We start from the raw sequence: 17,745 nt of genomic DNA on the forward strand, positions 1-17,745 counted from the left end.
GTTTTGCTTCTACATGTTATAAACATTTTTTTTATGTTGAGAAGTCTGTGCCGTAAACATATGTAAAAGTTGTGCTAAGTAAGTTTTTTTTTCCAAAACATGCTAAAAATAACAAAAACTTACGCTTGTGAGTTTATTTGTATAAGTGGTGTCAGTAAGTCTTATGATAAGTTTATCCATGAGAATTTATACATAAAAACATGTTCAAAATTGTGATTGTTAAACGTTTTCATGATAAGTTATCCACAAAAGTATGTATTGTTAGAAACAACCCAAGCAAGTGGATACAATACGAAGAGATGAAGAACTAGGGTAGGTTTTTAGAGAGTGGGGTGGAACCATCTCCTTGCCTTTGCCTAATCAGCCTTTGTGCTCAAATGGTTTTAACGGTTTGATTTTTTCAATTAGGCTTGTTCTAGCTTGATGCTAGCAAGCATCAAGCAATTTTTCTTTACTTTGGAATCTAGGAAGTAGCTGTTTGGTCTGGCTTGGAGTGGGTTGCATTGGTCTGATTCCAAATGGGTTCGTCCCTTTCTAAATCAGCAACACAACCCAATCTCTCTTCGGCCATATACGTTGCACTCTGCTTTGCCCTACACCGCTACCACACCTCATCTCAGCCATGATGGCCAACGTGGATGAAGGGACAGCACGATGCAAAGGTTGGCGGCTTGGCGCCAACAACAGTAACCAACGTAGAGTAAGGGACGATGCGAGCGAGAAGAGAGGAGGATAAGAGGTGGGGAGAGGAGGTGGAAGGGGAGGGGAGGAGGAGCACCGATGAACATAGGCGAGGTGGAGTGCTGTCGGGTGGAGAGGAAGAAGAGAGCTATACATGTGGAAGAAGAGAAGATGTGGGAGGAGAGAAGAGAGAGTATAAGGATAGATCAGGGAGTTGAGAAGAAAAGGAAAAATAATTTAGCCATTAACACGTGGGCTCCAAATGTAAAGGTGGATTGACATTTTGGTTTTGTTCTAAGTCAAAATATTTCAAGTTTTATTATTTTTTTTAGAAAACTACCAATATTTACAATACTAAATATATCACTATGAATGCATGATGAATCTAATGATATTTATTTGATATCATAAATATTGATATGTTTTCGTGTAGACTTAACAAAACTCAAGATTGTTTGATTTACGACGAAAAGAGAATGGCACTCTTTGTGGACAGAGGTAGTAGGCTTTTGGTAGTTTGTTGGAGGAGCAATAGTAAACCCGAATTATCAAATAATAAGAAATCTTCTGTACATAGGAGACTATTAAGTACTTCCTCCATTCTAAATTGTAAGTTATTCTACCTTTTCTAGATACAAAGATTTCAGGCAAGATTTTACCTATATAATGTGTTGGATCGGAGGTGCTCTTGTTAGGAAATTCTTGTATGCGCCGCCAGCCCAGCCCGAAGCAAACAGTCATAGCCAGCCCGCCCCGGCCTGGCCTGTCATTTGCTGGGTTTTTAGAACTGGGCACAGTTTCCACGTCTCCTTTTCACACACCGCCCTTTCCGCCGTTCCCTGCCAACCTTCCTCTGACTGCGCTCCATCCCCTTCTCACTTCTCTATCGGCGGCCGTCACCGCCGCTGGGTGCTGGTACTCCGCACTCCCACTCGCTGCACAAGCAGACACGGAGGCAGGCACCACGACGCCCGCTCGCGCGCTCCGTGCCGCCGAATCCCCTCGCGAGGGCTCGAGGCCCAACGGGAGGACGAGGAGGCAAGAACCCTAGCCCCGGCGCCGGTGGGCCGCAAGGTGAGGCCTCCGCGTGGCCATTTCCCCCCATCTTCTTGCGGCGTTTATCTACTTTCTTCGTGCATTCTTGGGCCCGCGATCTCGTGGCGACATGCGGGCTCTGAGGGGTTCCTGTGAGTGCGAGCAGGAGGAGGTCTTCCTGGGCGGGTTCTTGCCTTTCGCAGTTTTAGTATTTTACGGGCGTTACGATGGATTCCCGTCGGGTTTGTAGGGTTCTGGGGTTGCTAGCGTTTCTGGGTTTGTCCCGTGCGCGGCGGTTGGCAAGTGCCTGAGATTTTCGGTCGGTTTGTCGCGCGTCTGATTGAGGGTTTGCAAATTTCAGCCCGATGGTTGGATTGGATCTTTCATGTGAGTGTTTAGGTGCCAAGGACCGTTTCTTTGGTCCAAGATTTTTATTTTGCTAAAGCTATCTTAGTAACTACCAGCGCACATCGCAATTCTGTAGTTTTATGTGTTCCTTTTTCGAGATTGCCCACCACGTTTGTGAAATTTGAGGGGGCTGGACTGTCGGGAAGGTGCTATATCTGGTGTAGATTTTTGTGCCCAACACGGGCCATTTCTTTGTGCCTAAGATATTATCATATTGGTTATAAAACATGCTGTTGTTAGTTTTACCGTGAATCTTGTAGCTCGATGTAAATAATTTGTGGATGCTTCAACATTAATCATAATTCATGACATTCGTAGTTAAGTTATTGGAGTAATAAACACATAGTACCACAATGCAATCTTTCTGTTTCCTTTCTTTCCCCTTCGGAGGGCAGGGTTGGTGAATATCGCCAGCATCCTACCAGGATGTCGAATGATGATTAAGCAGAACAGGATATGAGCTTGTTGTATGTTTTTGTTCTTTTTTGTCGCTTATAGGCGAAAGCGACAAAGTGGAGTATTATTAGGTGTTGACATCTGTATGTGGATTTACTCATTTTATGTTTGTCAGATATATACAAGTTTTCTTATCATTTCTTGGCTAATTATAAAGGTGTAATGCATTGTTGGGTTTTTAGGGGTGTCCTGTCGATGGTATAGTATTGCTAATTATGTTTATAGATTTACTTTTTGGTTTAAACTAGCTGCCGAAGTTATTGAGGTTGCATGCTAAATCTTTAATGTAGTATGAGTGCCTCACCACCCTGAATAAACAATTGCCACTTCAATAAATCATGCCCAAACAGTATTGAGTAGGTTTAATAGTGTTTACTGTATAAAAAACTAGGAATATATCCAGCAGCCATAAAATTTTTTCGGGGTTTAATGTTCTGAATAAATGCACCATACTGTCTGCTATAATAATAAATATTTCAGTTTCAAACTCCTTATTGGGAAACGGATCTGCTTGGGTGTGTAGTTTTTCTGCCTTGTACGTTGTGAAAAATACGTCATGAGCCACGATATACATACTGAGATTCACCCTAAATAATTACAAATGTAAATAATCGTTATCTTTGTCCATGCAGATTGCTGAGCGAAAATGGGAGTGGTAGGTCACAATGATCCATTGTTAGGTGAAACAACATCTGGGTCTTTGCTGCAGCAACTTCAGGTGCTTTGCTAGTTTTGGGATAGTTCATATTCAAGTAAAAAAAAAGTATTTTCCTTCTATTTATTCTTTTAAGAGCTGTGCCTTGGAACAGTAGTAACATAAAACCATTCTAACCCATTATCTACATTAAGAGTTAAGATAGCATTTCTAAGAGTAGTATAGGATCAACAAGTGACTGATATGTGTTTTCAGCTGATATGGGATGAGGTTGGTGAAAGCGATGAAGATCGCGACAAGATGTTACTTCAGCTAGAGCAGGAGTGCTTAGATGTTTATAGGAGAAAGGTTGATCAGGCTTCTACCTCTAGGTCACGTCTCCTCCAACAGCTTTCCAACTCCAAATCGGAATTGACTAGACTCCTCTCTGCGTTAGGAGAGTCAACATTTTGTGGCATTGTAAGTATCTGAGAAAATGTATTTGTGAATGCAGTAAACATTTTCTTTAAAACAGAATACTAGAACTTGTAGAACAAGTTTTGGGACACAGTAGACTGCAATGTGTAATTTATTCATTTATTGCTACAATATAGTACTGTGTAGATTTAAGTTTGTTATCCATTTGTACTGGCTCCTGATTACCTATTTCATCAGTATTTAAGTATTTACCCAGTTGATAGATTTTTGCTCATGTTTCTTTTATGTTTTGATATATTATATGTTCAATTATGATGTCATTCCCCTAATACAGGGCTCATTTCTCTTTGTTTCTAATTTTTGCAGCCTGACTAGACATCTGGTACAATCAAGGAGCAGCTAGCAGCTTTATTACCATCTTTAGAAATACTCTGCAGGAAAAGAGAGTAGGGTGAAAGAGTTTGCTGATGTGCAACTTCAGATTCAGATACTTCGTGATGAAATCGCTGGGAATCTACATCTTGGTGAACACTTGGAAACACCCCATGTTAATGAGGATGATATTTCAGTGAGGAAATTAAATGAATTGATGGGATAAGTCTCATGTGTGGGCTGGTCTTTGTGGGGCGGTGCTGGTCACATGGTCCTTGTGGCTACATAGTCTGTTTTTAGGACAACATCTTAGAGGACAACATCTTAGCATCTAGGACAGCATCTTAGACTAGCATCTTGGCATATGTTTGGCTGGCTAGCAGCCTATAAATATGTACCCCCAACCCCTCAGGTTGGTAAATGGCATTTGGAAATAAACCAGAAAATTGCCCTAACTCCTAGTGTCATCCTCTCTCGATGAGAGTAAGAATTCAGCGACTACCAAGAGTAAGAATTCAGCGACTAACAACTGGTATCAGAGACGTACTATCCTGTAGCCTGAGCATCTCTTGCTCATCTCCTTTCCCAGCCACACAACAGCCCCAGCTAGGAGCAGCAGCAGCTCCGGCTGCTCCTGCTCACTCCTCTCCCTCTGCGCAGACGAGCAGCAGCTCATCTGAAGCAGCCCTCTCCCCACGCAGCAGTCCCCCGGTAGCTCGTCATGTCCGCAGGGCAGTCTCAGCGCTCGGTCGCCTCGAGCACGCGGCGTCGGCAGGAGGCCGAACTTGCCGCGACAGAGGAACGCGAGCGAGCGGCGGCAGAGACCGCTGCGGCGGCGGCAAGGGCGTCGAGGCTGGCAGCGGCGGAGCTGGCAGCAGCCAGAGCGGAGGCGGAAGCAGCGGCGGCGGCGGATGCAGCGCGTGCGGTGGCAGCAGAGGTCGAGGCCCTGCGCGGCAGCATCAACAGCTCCGTTTCTGCTGACGACAGCGCCGACGCGGACCTCGAGTTGCTGGGGAGGGAGGCAGGACGAGCGCGGGCGGCGCAGTGGGCAGCCGTGCATGCCCACGAGCGCGGCGGCAGCCCCGTCAGGCGTGGACGCGCCGGTGGTGCTCCTGGAGGAGGCGTGCACGGCGGCGGCGCTCCTCGAGGATGCGTGCATGGCGGTGGCGCTCCTAGAGGAGGCGCGCACGGCGACGGTGGCGGACGGGTCGATGGAGAGCGCGACCTTCACAGGCAACGTGGCTCTCTCTCTCTGGATCGGTACCGCGGTTACCACGGGCTCTAGGCTGTCGTCGGGGACGTCGGCCCCGGCGGTGGGTGGCCTACCCCAATGATTTCAAGTCGTCCGATTAATCGCGATTAATCGCGATTAATCGTCCTAATCGGTCCTGGGTGCTCGATTAGGGACCTCGACCCGATTAGCTCGATTAGGGGCCTGGTCGTCCGACTAATCGTCGCCTAATCGCGATTAGTCGTCCGATTAGGGGTGGGACGACTAGTTTTGGCTGTTTTTTTTTGCTGGAAAGGGAATGGAGTTTGGGACAGTTAAGAAATGGAGTTTGGGAATGGAGTTTGGGACAGTTGGACAGTGAAGAAAAGGCAAGAAAACAACTCCCACAAGTAAGTCACTTGCTAAACACTAATGTAGTCTTGATGCTTGCTATATTGTGTACACTATATAGTACATATAGGTATATATAGTATGTATATGTCCTGATGCATAGGACGATTATATGGACGACCAGGGTCGACTAGGCTCGACTAATCGGCCTGGTCGACGACTAATCACGATTAGTCGCCTGGTCGGTCCTATAGCGACTAGGTTCGACTAGACGACCTGAAAACATTGGCCTACCCTCACCAAGACCAACTACGTAGAGTGGGCTGCGGTGATAAGGGTAAAGCTCCAGGTGCGGCACATGTGGGAGGCAGTTCGGTACGACGACGTCGACTACGACCTAGATCGATGGGCGCTGGATGCCCTCATCGCTGCAGTCCCGCCCGAGATGCAGTTCTCGCTTACCAACAAGCGGACTGCCAAGGAGGCTTGGGACGCCATCACTGCGGCACGCATCGGCAGCGACCGTGCCTGCAAGTCCACACTGCAGGCACTTCGCAAGGAGTGGGCGAACCTGGCCTTCAAGCCAGGTGAGGACGTTGATGACTTTGCTCTCCGTCTCAACACTCTGTTGCAGAAGATGGTGCAGTTCGGCAATGACACCTATGGCGAGGAGAGAGCTGTCGAAAAGCTCTTCCGCTGCGTCCCCGAGAAGTACAAGTAGATGGCTCGCTCGCTTGAGTCTCTACTGGATCTCTCCACGATGTCAATCGAAGAGGCGATAGGTCGCCTCAAGGTCGTCGACAGCGATGAGGCACAGTCTCTCTCGGGGCCCATCACCACTGGTGGGAAGCTCCTTCTCACTCGGGAGCAATGGCTTGCCAGCCAAGGTGACCGGAAGAAGGGGGAGCCTTCTTCCGCGACAGGCGGCCGCAAGCGTGGCAAGCCGCGCGAGGCGCGTAGAGACGCCCAGGCCGGGGCGCGAGGACGTGCCGAGGGTGATGTCCGCGGAGGCGCCGCCGGCAGGCACAAGCCGGCACGAGACGACGCCTGTCGCAACTGCGGCCAGCTTGGCCATTGGGCCAAGGACTGTCGACAGCCACGACGCGGCCAGGCCCACGTCGCACAGGCGGAGGAGGAGCCGGCTCTGTTCATGGCACATGCAAGCATCGAGCTACCTCCAGCGGCACTGGCCGCAGCGGCTCTCCTCCACCTTGACGAGCCAAAAGCACACGCCCTCCTCGGCGACGGCTTCGGCAACGACAAGACTGACGGGTGGTGCCTCGACACCGGCGCCACCCATCACATGACCGGTCGACGGGAGTTCTTCACCGAGCTTGACTCTAGCGTTCGAGGCTCCGTCAAGTTTGGGGATGCCTCCGGCGTGGAGATCAAGGGCGTCGGCTCCGTCATCTTCACCGCCGTGTCTGGTGAGCACAGGCTGCTCACCGGAGTCTACTACATCCCCGCGTTGAGGAACTCCATCATCAGCTTGGGACAGCTGGATGAGAACGGTTCGCGCGTGGTGGTTGAGGATGGAGTCATGAGGATTTGGGATCGCCGTCGTCGCCTTCTTGCCAAGGTATCCAGAAGCGTAAATCGACTCTACATCCTTAACGTGCAGGTGGCACAACCCCTCTGTCTCGCTGCTCGTCGGGATGACGAGGCATGGCAGTGGCACGAGCGCTTCGGACACCTTCACTTCGAGGCCCTGAAGCGGCTCAGTGCCACGGAGATGGTGCGAGGCCTGCCGTGGCTCGACCATGTGGAGCAGCTCTGCGACGTCTGCGTGTTGACGAAGTAGAGGCGACTCCTCTTTCCCCAGTGGGCGAGCTTTCGAGCCAAGGAGAGGCTCGAGCTTGTGCACGGGGACTTGTGTGGCCTGGTGACACTGGCCACACCGGGAGGATGACGCTACTTCCTGCTGCTCGTCGACGACCTCTCCCGCTACATGTGGGTGATGGTCCTCGGCTGCAAGGGAGAGGTTGCGGACGCCATCAGGCGCTCGCAGGCTGCTGCGGAGGCGGAGTGCGGCCGCAAGCTGCACGTGCTGTGCACCGGCAACGGCGGCGAATTCACAGCGGCTGAATTCGCGTCGTACTGCGCTGATGAGGGCATTCAGCGCCACTACTCCGCGTCGTACATCCCACAGCAGAACGGCGTCGTCGAGCGGCGCAACCAGACGGTTGTGGGCATGGCTCGGGCCCTTCTCAAGCAGAGGGGGATGCCGGCTGTCTTCTGGGGAGAGGCGGTGGTGGCGGCCGTCTACATCCTTAACCGCTCGCCTACCAAGGCGCTCGACGGCAGGACGCCGTACGAGGCTTGGCATGGGCGCAAGCCGGCGGTCTCCCACTTGCGGTTATTCGGCTGCCTCGCGTTTGCCAAGGAGCTTGGCCACATCAGCAAGCTCGACGACAGGAGCACTCCGGGAGTGTTCATCGGCTACGCGGAGGGCTCGAAGGCCTACCGCATCTTCGACCCGAAGACACAACGTGTGCGCATGGCGCGCGACGTTGTGTTCGACGAAGGGCGAGGATGGGCGTGGGACAAGGCGGTGGACGACGGCTCGGCTCCGACGTACGACGACTTCACTGTCGAGTACGTCCACTTCGAGGGAGCTGGGGGAGTAGGCAGCTCTTCTTCGACGAGCGCGTCTACCCCAGTCCCCAAGCCTCCACCGACCTCGACGCCTGCTACTCCGACAGCACCACACTCTCCAGCCAGGACCTCGGCTGCGATGAGTCCTTCGCCGGCTCCACCACAGCTGGCACCGCCACGCACTCCAGCACCGACAGGCACCTCTCCGGGCACATCTACTCCAACACCAGCTCGTGTCGAGCACAGCCCGGTTGAGCTCGCTACTCCGCTCTCTCACGACGAGGAGCGCATCGACGCGTACCACGACGGCGAGCCGTTGCGGTACCGTACGATGGAGAACCTTCTCGGCGACCAGCCGGTGCCGGGACCGGTGCCTCACGACCTGGAGGCGCAGTTGCACCTTGCGTGTGACGACGGCGAGCCTCGGTCGTTTGCAGAGGCCAAGAGACACGCGGCATGGCGCGCCGCGATGCAGTTGGAGATGGATGCGGTCGAGAAGAACCGCACCTGGGAGCTTGCTGACCTTCCTCGTGGTCACCGCGCAATCACCCTTAAGTGGGTGTACAAGCTGAAGAGGGATAAAGCCAGCGCCATCGTCAAGCACAAGGCTCGCTTGGTGGCACGAGGTTTCGTGCAGCAGGAGGGGGTCGACTTCGACGACGCTTTTGCTCCCGTGGCACGGATGGAGTCCGTGCGACTCCTCCTTGCGCTAGCTGCCCAGGAGGGCTGGCGTGTTCATCACATGGACGTCAAGTCGGCGTTCCTTAACGGCGACTTGAAGGAGGAGGTCTACGTGCACCGGCCGCCGGGATTTGCGATCCCCGGCAAGGAGGGCAAGGTGCTCCGCCTGCGCAAGGCCCTCTATGGCTTACGACAGACACCGAGGGCGTGGAATGCCAAGTTGGATTCCACGCTAAAGGGGATGGCTTCGAGCAAAGCCCGCACGAGGCGGCCATCTACCGATGGGGCAGTGGAGGAAATGCTCTGCTGGTGGGTGTCTACGTCGACGACTTGGTGATCACCGGCACCAAGGATGCGGAGGTGGCAGCATTCAAGGAAGAGATGAAGGCCACCTTCCAGATGAGTGACCTGGGGCCTCTCTCCTTCTACCTGGGAATCGAGGTGCACCAGGATGACTCCGGGATCACGCTTCGACAGACCGCCTACGCCAAGCGCGTCGTGGAGCTAGCTGGGCTCACCGACTGCAACCCAGCTCTCACTCCGATGGAGGAGAGGTTGAAGCTGAACCGCGACAGCACGACGGAGGAGGTGGACGCTACGCAGTACCGGCGTCTTGTGGGGAGCCTTCGCTACCTTGCCCACACACGGCCAGACTTGGCATTCTTCGTCGGCTACGTTAGTCGGTTCATGCAGCGACGACGACGGAGCACCAGTAGGCTGTGAAGAGGATCATCCGCTACGTTGCGGGGACTCTCGATCACGACCTCTACTACCCTAGGTGCCCTGGGGCGGCACACTTCGTCGGGTACAGCGACAGCGACCACGCCGGCGACATCGACACCAGCAAGAGCACGAGCAGGATCCTCTTCTTCCTCGGCAAGTGCCTCGTTAGCTGGCAGTCGGTCAAGCAGCAGGTGGTGGCCCTGTCCAGCTGCGAGGCCGAGTACATAGCGGCCTCCACCGCTTCGACTCAGGCGCTCTGGCTCGCTCGACTGCTCGGTGATCTCCTCGGCAGAGACACTAGAGCGGTGGAGCTCAGGGTGGACAGCAAGTCCGCTCTGGCCCTGGCAAAGAATCCCATGTTCCATGAACGCAGCAAGCACATCCGGGTGAGGTACCACTTCATCCAAGGCTGTTTGGAGGAAGGGAGCATCAAGGCGAGCTACATCAACACCAAGGACCAGCTTGCGGACCTGCTCACCAAGCCCCTTGGGAGGATCAGGTTCCTTGAGCTCTGCTCCAGGACCGGGATGGTTCAACTTTCCCACAGGACGACGCACAAGACTTAGGAGGAGAATGATGGGATAAGTCTCATGTGTGGGCTGGTCTTTGTGGGGCTGTGCTGGTCACATGGTCCTTGTGGCTGCATGGTCTGTTTTTAGGACATCATCTTAGACTAGAGGACAACATCTTAGAGGACAGCATCTTAGCATCTAGGACAACATCTTAGACTAGCATCTTGGCATATGCTTGGCTGGCTAGCAGCCTATAAATATGTACCCTCAACCCCTCAGGCTGGTAAATGGCATTTGGAAATAAACCAGAAAATTGCCCGAACTCCTAGTGTCATCCTCTCTCGATGAGAGTAAGAATTCTGCTACTATCAAGAGTAAGAATTCAACGACTAACATGAATATCTTTCTGAACTACAAGCCCTGCAAAAGGAAAAGGTTGGGCATAACACTTTCAAAATGACAGACAATATTCCTTCGATATAGCTGATGATCATCCTACTAGTATCTTTTTGGACTTCTAAAAATGAACCGACGTGAATGGTACTTCCTAATACTTTTCCCCATTGCAGAGTACTAGGCTCCGCAAGATTCTTGAATCTGTGAGTTCAGTGCATGATCTCTGTTCTGTACTTGGCATGGATTTTGTGGGCACTGTTACTAAAGTTCATCCAAGTCTTGATGACTCTGTTGGTGTTCAATCCAAGAGCATCAGTGATGAAACAATATCCAAGCTGTCTAAAATGGTGATTGTACTTCAAGAAGAAAAATCAAAGAGGTTTGCAAAGGTAAATATGTGCAATGAGCTTCTTGATCTTTATTATGCATCCCTTTTGATTCTTACCGCCTGTGACCGGAAGGTCCCGGGTTCGAGTCGCGGTCTCCTCGCATTGCACAGGCGAGGGTAAGGCTTGCCACTGACACCCTTCCTCAGACCCCGCACAGAGCGCGCCCTTTTGTGGATACTATCTCTGCTTATCAATATCAATGTGCTTTCTCAGATTCAAGCCCTAGCTTCCCAGCTATCTGATCTTTGGAACTTAATGGATGCTCCTGTGGAGGAACGGCAACCTTTTCATCATGTCACATGCAATATGTCCTCAACATTGGATGATGTGACAGTTCCAGGAGCCCTGGCTCTTGATGTAATTCAGCAGGTTAAAAACTGCTTTCTTTTCAGAGTGTTCATTGGTCTTGTTAAATAGCATTCTGTTGTCTGTGTGTTAATAACTATCCTTGCACTTTCAAGGCTGAACTCGAAGTTGAAAGGCTTGATGAGCTAAAAGCTAGTAGGATTAAGGATATTGCATTCAAGAAACAGACTGAACTTGAAGATATATATGCCCAGGCTCATGTTGCAATAGATTCTAGTGCTGCAAGAGATAGGATAATGTCTATTATTGAGTCCAGTAGTTTTGAGCCTTCAGAACTACTGGCTGACATGGAGAACCAGATACTTAAAGCAAATGAGGAGTCCTTAAGCAGAAAGGACATACTGGAGAGGGTCGATAGGTGGATGTCAGCATGTGAAGAAGAAAGCTGGCTTGAAGACTATAGCCGGGTATTTAAAATTGATTCTGCTACTTATGCTGCTTATTCATTTTTGTGATTTGTGTCTCATGGAAGATGCCACCCCAACTTGCTTGGGACTAAAAGGCTTTGTTGTTGTTGTTGTTGTTGTTGTGTCTCATGGAAGATGCCAAGCCGTAATTTGTCTCCTGTACATATTGCAATACTTGAAATTGCATTTTTTTATATACTTTCCATTGCCTTCACTTGCTGTCCTATCACAAGGTCCGGACATTTATGCTTTCTTAATTGCAGGATGATAACAGGTACAGTGCAACTCGGGGTGCACATCTGAATCTGAAGCGTGCAGAAAAGGCCCGTGTTTTGGTCAATAAAATTCCAGGTATGTTCTGAACATGAACAGGATGTACATGTACTTTACCTGCTGGTTATGCTTGCTCACATGACATTGGAATTTTGTAAGACAATGTTATTCATGGCTTGAGCTAACTTTTGATGAATACCTTTGATGTATTTGTCACGCTAGCTATTGTCGACACACTGGTTGCAAAGACCCCGGGCATGGGAACAAGAGCATGGCATGGCGTTCACCTACGACGGCGTTCCTCTTCTTGCAATGCTGGATGAATACAAAATCCTGAGGCAGGAGAAGGAAGACGAGAAGCGAAGAATGAGGGTATATATATTCTCAGTGCGCAAAGCCTGCTGCTTCCTGTGACTGGTTCATGAGCCACAATCTAATCTAATAATCACTTTATTACCTTTCATCAGGACCAGAAAAAGATGAATGATCAGCTGGCTGCTGAACAGGAGAAGCTGTTCGGGTCAAAGCCGAGCCCTGCACGGCCCCAGTCGTCCTCAAGGAAGGTGGCTGGCGCTTGGACCAACGGTGTCGGTGGTGCTGCCAATGGCACGCCAGTTCGCAGGCTGTCGGCCCTCCAGAGCGGCGGCAGGACCGAGAGCCGGGATGGGAGGAGGGATGCCAGCAGACCCGTCGCCCCGGTGAACTACGTCGCCATCGCCAAGGAAGATGCGACCTCGCAGGCGTCCAGCAACTGAATTGGTTGGTAGTAACTGAACTGTTGTGGCCGTGTTTTGTTTAGATACAAGTATACCAGTGCAGTGCAGTAGTAAGAGCTATAGTACCTTTGCAGCCTGATTGGTGGTGGAATGGTGGTGCCGTAGATCGGATGTACGTACTCTAGGTACAAACGGAGCTGGATATGGTCTATCACATTATCAGTTATCACTCTGTGGTTGCTCCTTGTCGTGTGTATCGAACTTGTTATCGTGTTTGTAGCCGTGACGCTTTTGCTCGTCGCCGAATTGGTGACAGGAAATGCTGAGTTACAGAGACCGACATTTGATACGACGTGTTACGCGTGTAGCGAGGAACTTTACATGACTGACGCGACACAGACAGCAGATAGGAACCGTACAGTCTTAGACTGGTGCAAGCCCAAACAAATCGTCAGCTGCTCCAGGTAGCAGCGTTGCAAATCCCTTCCAAATCTATGTACAGAGCAGGTCCGTCTCAGTAATCCGTGGGAGGTTGGTAAGCATCGTCGAAGTCGCCGGCGTCGAGTCGGTCCTTAGTGCGGCGCCTGCTCCACTCGGTGGCGCCCCTTCTTGCTCACCTGTGCGTTATCTCAAATCAGCGGTACGGTCTGTGAAGAATAAGAATGAATCATCAGTACGTTACCTTGTGTGATCTTGCCTGGAAGCGGTGGTCCGACGCCGCCACCTGCTTCCGGCGCGGCAGGTTCCGGGCGCCCTTGAGCCGGCTCTTGCCGCCCGGCGGCTTATGGCAGCTGAGCCCGCTCCGGGCACCACCACCACCACCGAGGCCTGGAGGAGCCGTCGAAGCTGACGACCGAGACGTCGTTGGAGCCGCAGCTCTCCTTCTCCTCGACGGCGAGGTCGTTGTTCCGCCTCCTGACGACCACCACCCGCCGGTGCCCCGCCGCCGTGGCCGAGGCCCGTGTCCGCGTTCCGGCTCATGCAGTCGTCCGCCGAGGGCTCCGCCTGCCGCGTCGCCATCCACCGCTCCAGCCAGCTCCACCCCACGTTGAACTCCCCCTGCTCCGCCCGCGCCGTACCGCTTCTTACTGCTTGCCGCCGCCGCAGCTCCGGAGCTTAGACAAGAATCACCAATCACCATCAGCGCTACCTCTCAGCGGTCAGCGCATGCATCATGCACTCATTCAGCTTTCACGACATTCGAGGTTCAGCACCGTACCTGCTGCGAGAATGCGTAGGCGAGTGCTCTCTCGCGCCGCGTCGTCGCCTCGATCCTGCTCTGGATTCCGCATCCTCGACACGTTGGAGCTCACCGTGCTGTCGTCCCACTCCTCCTTGACTCTGAACGCTGGCGGCGGCGGCGGCGGCGGCGGGCGCGACCTCTGGCTGGACCGCTGCTGCTGCACCGACGCGCTCTCCTCGCTCAGCCGGAGGTTGCTCAACGGCTCGCCTACCTGGACCAGCACCGACGTCGCAACGGACGCCCAGGTGGGGCTCCTGGTGGGCTCTTGTTGGGCGCCGTCCGTTTCTTCCTTGCTCTTGGCGCGTCCTCAGCTCCTGCAGCTGCCTCCTCGCCTGCGGTCCAGCAAATTTAGTTTAGTTCAGTTTAGTTTGCTTTTTTCTATTAACCGGAATTAGTTTAGTTTCAGAAGCTAGAAATTCACACCAGGAAGCCTCTAAACGCAGACTGGATCAGCGTTGCTGCTCCCTCTTCTTTCCTGGCCGGCACGACGACGTTGCCGTGGCTCTGCTCGCCACCAGGGACCCTGCTTCGATCTTCTGCAGGCTCCCCAGGGTTGTCGTCCACGGTGTTGTCCGCGTGGCTCATCAAACGATGATCCACCCACCGGGACGACGTGCGCCTCGTCCGGCGGCATCACGCAGCAGGTCTCGAAGCTCTTGACGGACACCGTCTCGCCGTCCTCCTCCTCTGCGGCGGCGTTCATCTCCTCGACCGCAGAGGTACAGCCGTAGAGAGATCCATCTCCTCCTGTGATCAGCAGCGGACCCCTTCTCCTGCGACGACCATGCTCACGCAAAGCGTCATCAGTCCAGTGACACACCAAACAAGCGATTGTATTGTGTGAAGAGCGATCTTCGTATCTCGTACTAGTTACAACGAGCCCCGCGGAAAGAGTAAAGCAGCAAGAACAAGAAGTCACGAACACACATCTGCTGGTGTCGGCGACAGAGGGGGATCGGAGAACGAGATCGTCTATAAGAGAAAAAGCACGTACACTCTGGCCACGGCTGCCGGTGCCGGCGGACGAGCATGGGCTCTTGGAGAAGACCCTCCGGACAATGCCGCCGGCGAGACCCATCTCTCCGCCCGGGCACCAACCTCGGGGCAGGGGCTGCGAAATCTTGCGAACTATCTATAGAGCAGGGCAGTGTAACCGTGCAATAAGCTAGCTAGCCGGTGACCCAGCCATGGGCAGAGCTGCTGCTGGCCTGCACTCACTCCACAGTACCACCCTTCTGGCTACGGCGTGAAGACCGTGCAGTGCAGCCGTCCTGCACCGCACTGGCTTCCCCTTATAGCAAGGTAGCAACAGGCCAACCGCCACGGGCAAAATGGCTAAAATCCAAGATGACATGCTTTGAGTGAGCAAGCAAAGCTCCCCAACTCCCCCTCACTGTCGAGAAGCGCTTTGGTGCAATGCAATGCAGCTTTGGTGTAAAAGCGCACGCGTCTGATTGGTTGGATCCGTGCAGAAAATGCGCAGCACAGGCCGGCGTTGTTTCGTTTACATGTGTTAGTTTTATTTGGCCTGGCAGAGCCAGCCGTGAGGCTTTAGAGCTGGAGGAGGCGAGGCGAGAGCATCTTGTTTTATACTACTACTGTTTGGAGTAACCTGCTAAAAAGCAACGCTCTGCTATGCTCACACAGTGACGCCCACCGTCAGGCTGTACTTGGCATCCGCTGTTGCTTCAGCTGATGGCCTAACAGATACTGTATGTAGTAGCAATCAATCTATTAACTCGGTAGAAAAAAAAGCTTAATAAGTATGTATCACGCAGATGCAGTTGTAGTTTGTTTACCTGTCATCATATCACCAACGAGGACGACGTAAATCGGGTTTTCAAACTCACAAAGCCTCGTTCTTGGTGTCCCGGAAGCCAAACCTTTCGGCATACCACAAATGTACAACACACTAGTGCTGAAAACCTCGGTGAGACTCACCCAAGACTGAAACCTGTCTGTCGGCACGACCAGAATCCCCTTGTTGTCAAGCTAGCAATTCGAAAAGAAAGCTGCAAAAAAGGCACAGGAGATTAAAGGTTCTAGACGCGCACCTCTCTCTCAGGCCTTGTTTAGATTACCTCCAAATTCCAAGTTTTTTCACTCTCTCTCCATCACATCAATTTTTAGCCGCTTATATGGAGCATTAAATGTAGGTAAAAAAAATAACTAATTGCACAGTTTAGTCGGAAATCACGAGATGAATCTTTTGAGCTTAGTTGGTCCACGATTAAACAATATTTACCAAATAAGACGAAAATGCTACTATTTATCGGGTTGAAATTTTTTGCAATCGCCTCACTCTTTTTCACTGAGCCGTCACATGGCTTTGCTTGCTTCGTCTGTCGGACGGACCTACCTAATCCAGCCCCTGTTGCTTGCTTGCGCCTGGGTGCATCGGCCGGCCCTGTTGGTCCCCCTTCTCTTTTCTCTCTGTCTCTGATCGATCCATCTCTGCAACAGCAACTGTACAACACACTCAAGCATGCTACAGGTCCTCGACTCAACCTTATTCGACTTACCCCATGTTCGGTTTGTTTGGTTTCTTTTTTCAGCCGGAACAGCGTTTTTCTTTCACAGCAATTCAGCCGGAATCGTGTTTTTCAGCCAATTTCAGCTAAATTTTAGACCAGCGAACGAGGCAAAAGCCACAGGACAGGAGGCAGAGCCACCGAGCTAGATCCTGCGCCGGTGACCAGACTACGAGTCTAGCAGCATGGCCTTGGGTGGCACAGAGCTCGGACCATCCTAGAGGACGGCCGCAACCGTCTCCGTTCATCTCCAGCAGCTAGCAGATGATGCAAACAGTTGAACAAGAAAGAGTGGAAGAGTCCATTTCGGCGGCAGTAATCACGTACGGAAGCCTGAGCAATCACAAATCACAGTACACAGCAGATCAAGACGGCCAAGTACTGTACGTCTGTACCTTGTTGGGCTGGGTGGAAACGAAGAAATCAGCGGCCTGTTCGGCACCTGTATCATTTGGCTTATCAGCCAGCCACGGTGTTTTTCTCTCACACCAAAACAGCCAGCAGTACTTTCAGCCCATGACTTATAAGTCAATCCAGCCAAAACGAACAGGCTGCAGATCACAGCCAACGACATCAAAACAGCTGCTGCTTTCCACATCGGAGTACTATCATGGTACTCCATGAGAGCAGCTAGAGACTAGGCGCTTAGCTTATAAGTTGTATTTTTTCACCTAATGAATAATATTTTTCTCCCACAATAGATCAGTCAATATTACTTTCAGTCATGACTTATCAGCCAAGCGAACAGGACATGTATCTGGTGCTTAGCTCAGCAAGGAATTTGATGGGCGCAAAAGGCCGTGATTGAGGCCTGGTTTAGTTCCCAAAAATTTTCACCCAAACTATCACATCGAATCTTGCGGCACATGTATGGAGTATTAAATATAGATGAAAAAAACTAATTGCACAGTTTGATTGGAAATCGTGAGACGAATGTTTTAAGACTAATTAGTCCATGATTAGCCATAAGTGCTACAGTACTAACACGCACTAATGATGGATTAATTAGGCTTAATAAATTCGTTTCGCAGTTTCCAGGCGAGCTATGTAATTATTTTTTTTATTAGTATCCAAAAACCCCTTCCAACGTCCCTAAAATATTCGATGTGACATCCAAAAATTTTCATTTCGCGAACTAAACACGAAATGTGTTTTTCCCCTGCTTTCTGCTTTGCTGGTACCGTGCACATGATTCCCATCATGGACACTAGGATCACCGCGCACGCTTCGGGTGGACACCTGTCGACGTGCTACTGTGCTAGAGAGAAGTTTGTTTGTTGTCAGCCACATCAAGGCCTAAGACTGTCTCCAATAGAAACAACTCAAAC

General features: G+C 51.6%; 2 pseudogenes; one reads left to right on the plus strand and one right to left on the minus strand.

The window, feature by feature from the left end:
- The first annotated feature begins 1,518 nt into the window (after positions 1-1,518).
- On the plus strand, positions 1,519-12,872 carry LOC136519903 (65-kDa microtubule-associated protein 1-like; annotated as a pseudogene).
- A 137-nt stretch (positions 12,873-13,009) lies between these two features.
- LOC136519901 (protein IQ-DOMAIN 33-like) lies at positions 13,010-15,138 on the minus strand (annotated as a pseudogene).
- Positions 15,139-17,745: the final 2,607 nt, after the last annotated feature.

This window comes from Miscanthus floridulus, chromosome 18 (genome assembly GCF_019320115.1).
Source record: "Miscanthus floridulus cultivar M001 chromosome 18, ASM1932011v1, whole genome shotgun sequence".
Lineage (NCBI taxonomy): Eukaryota > Viridiplantae > Streptophyta > Magnoliopsida > Poales > Poaceae > Miscanthus > Miscanthus floridulus.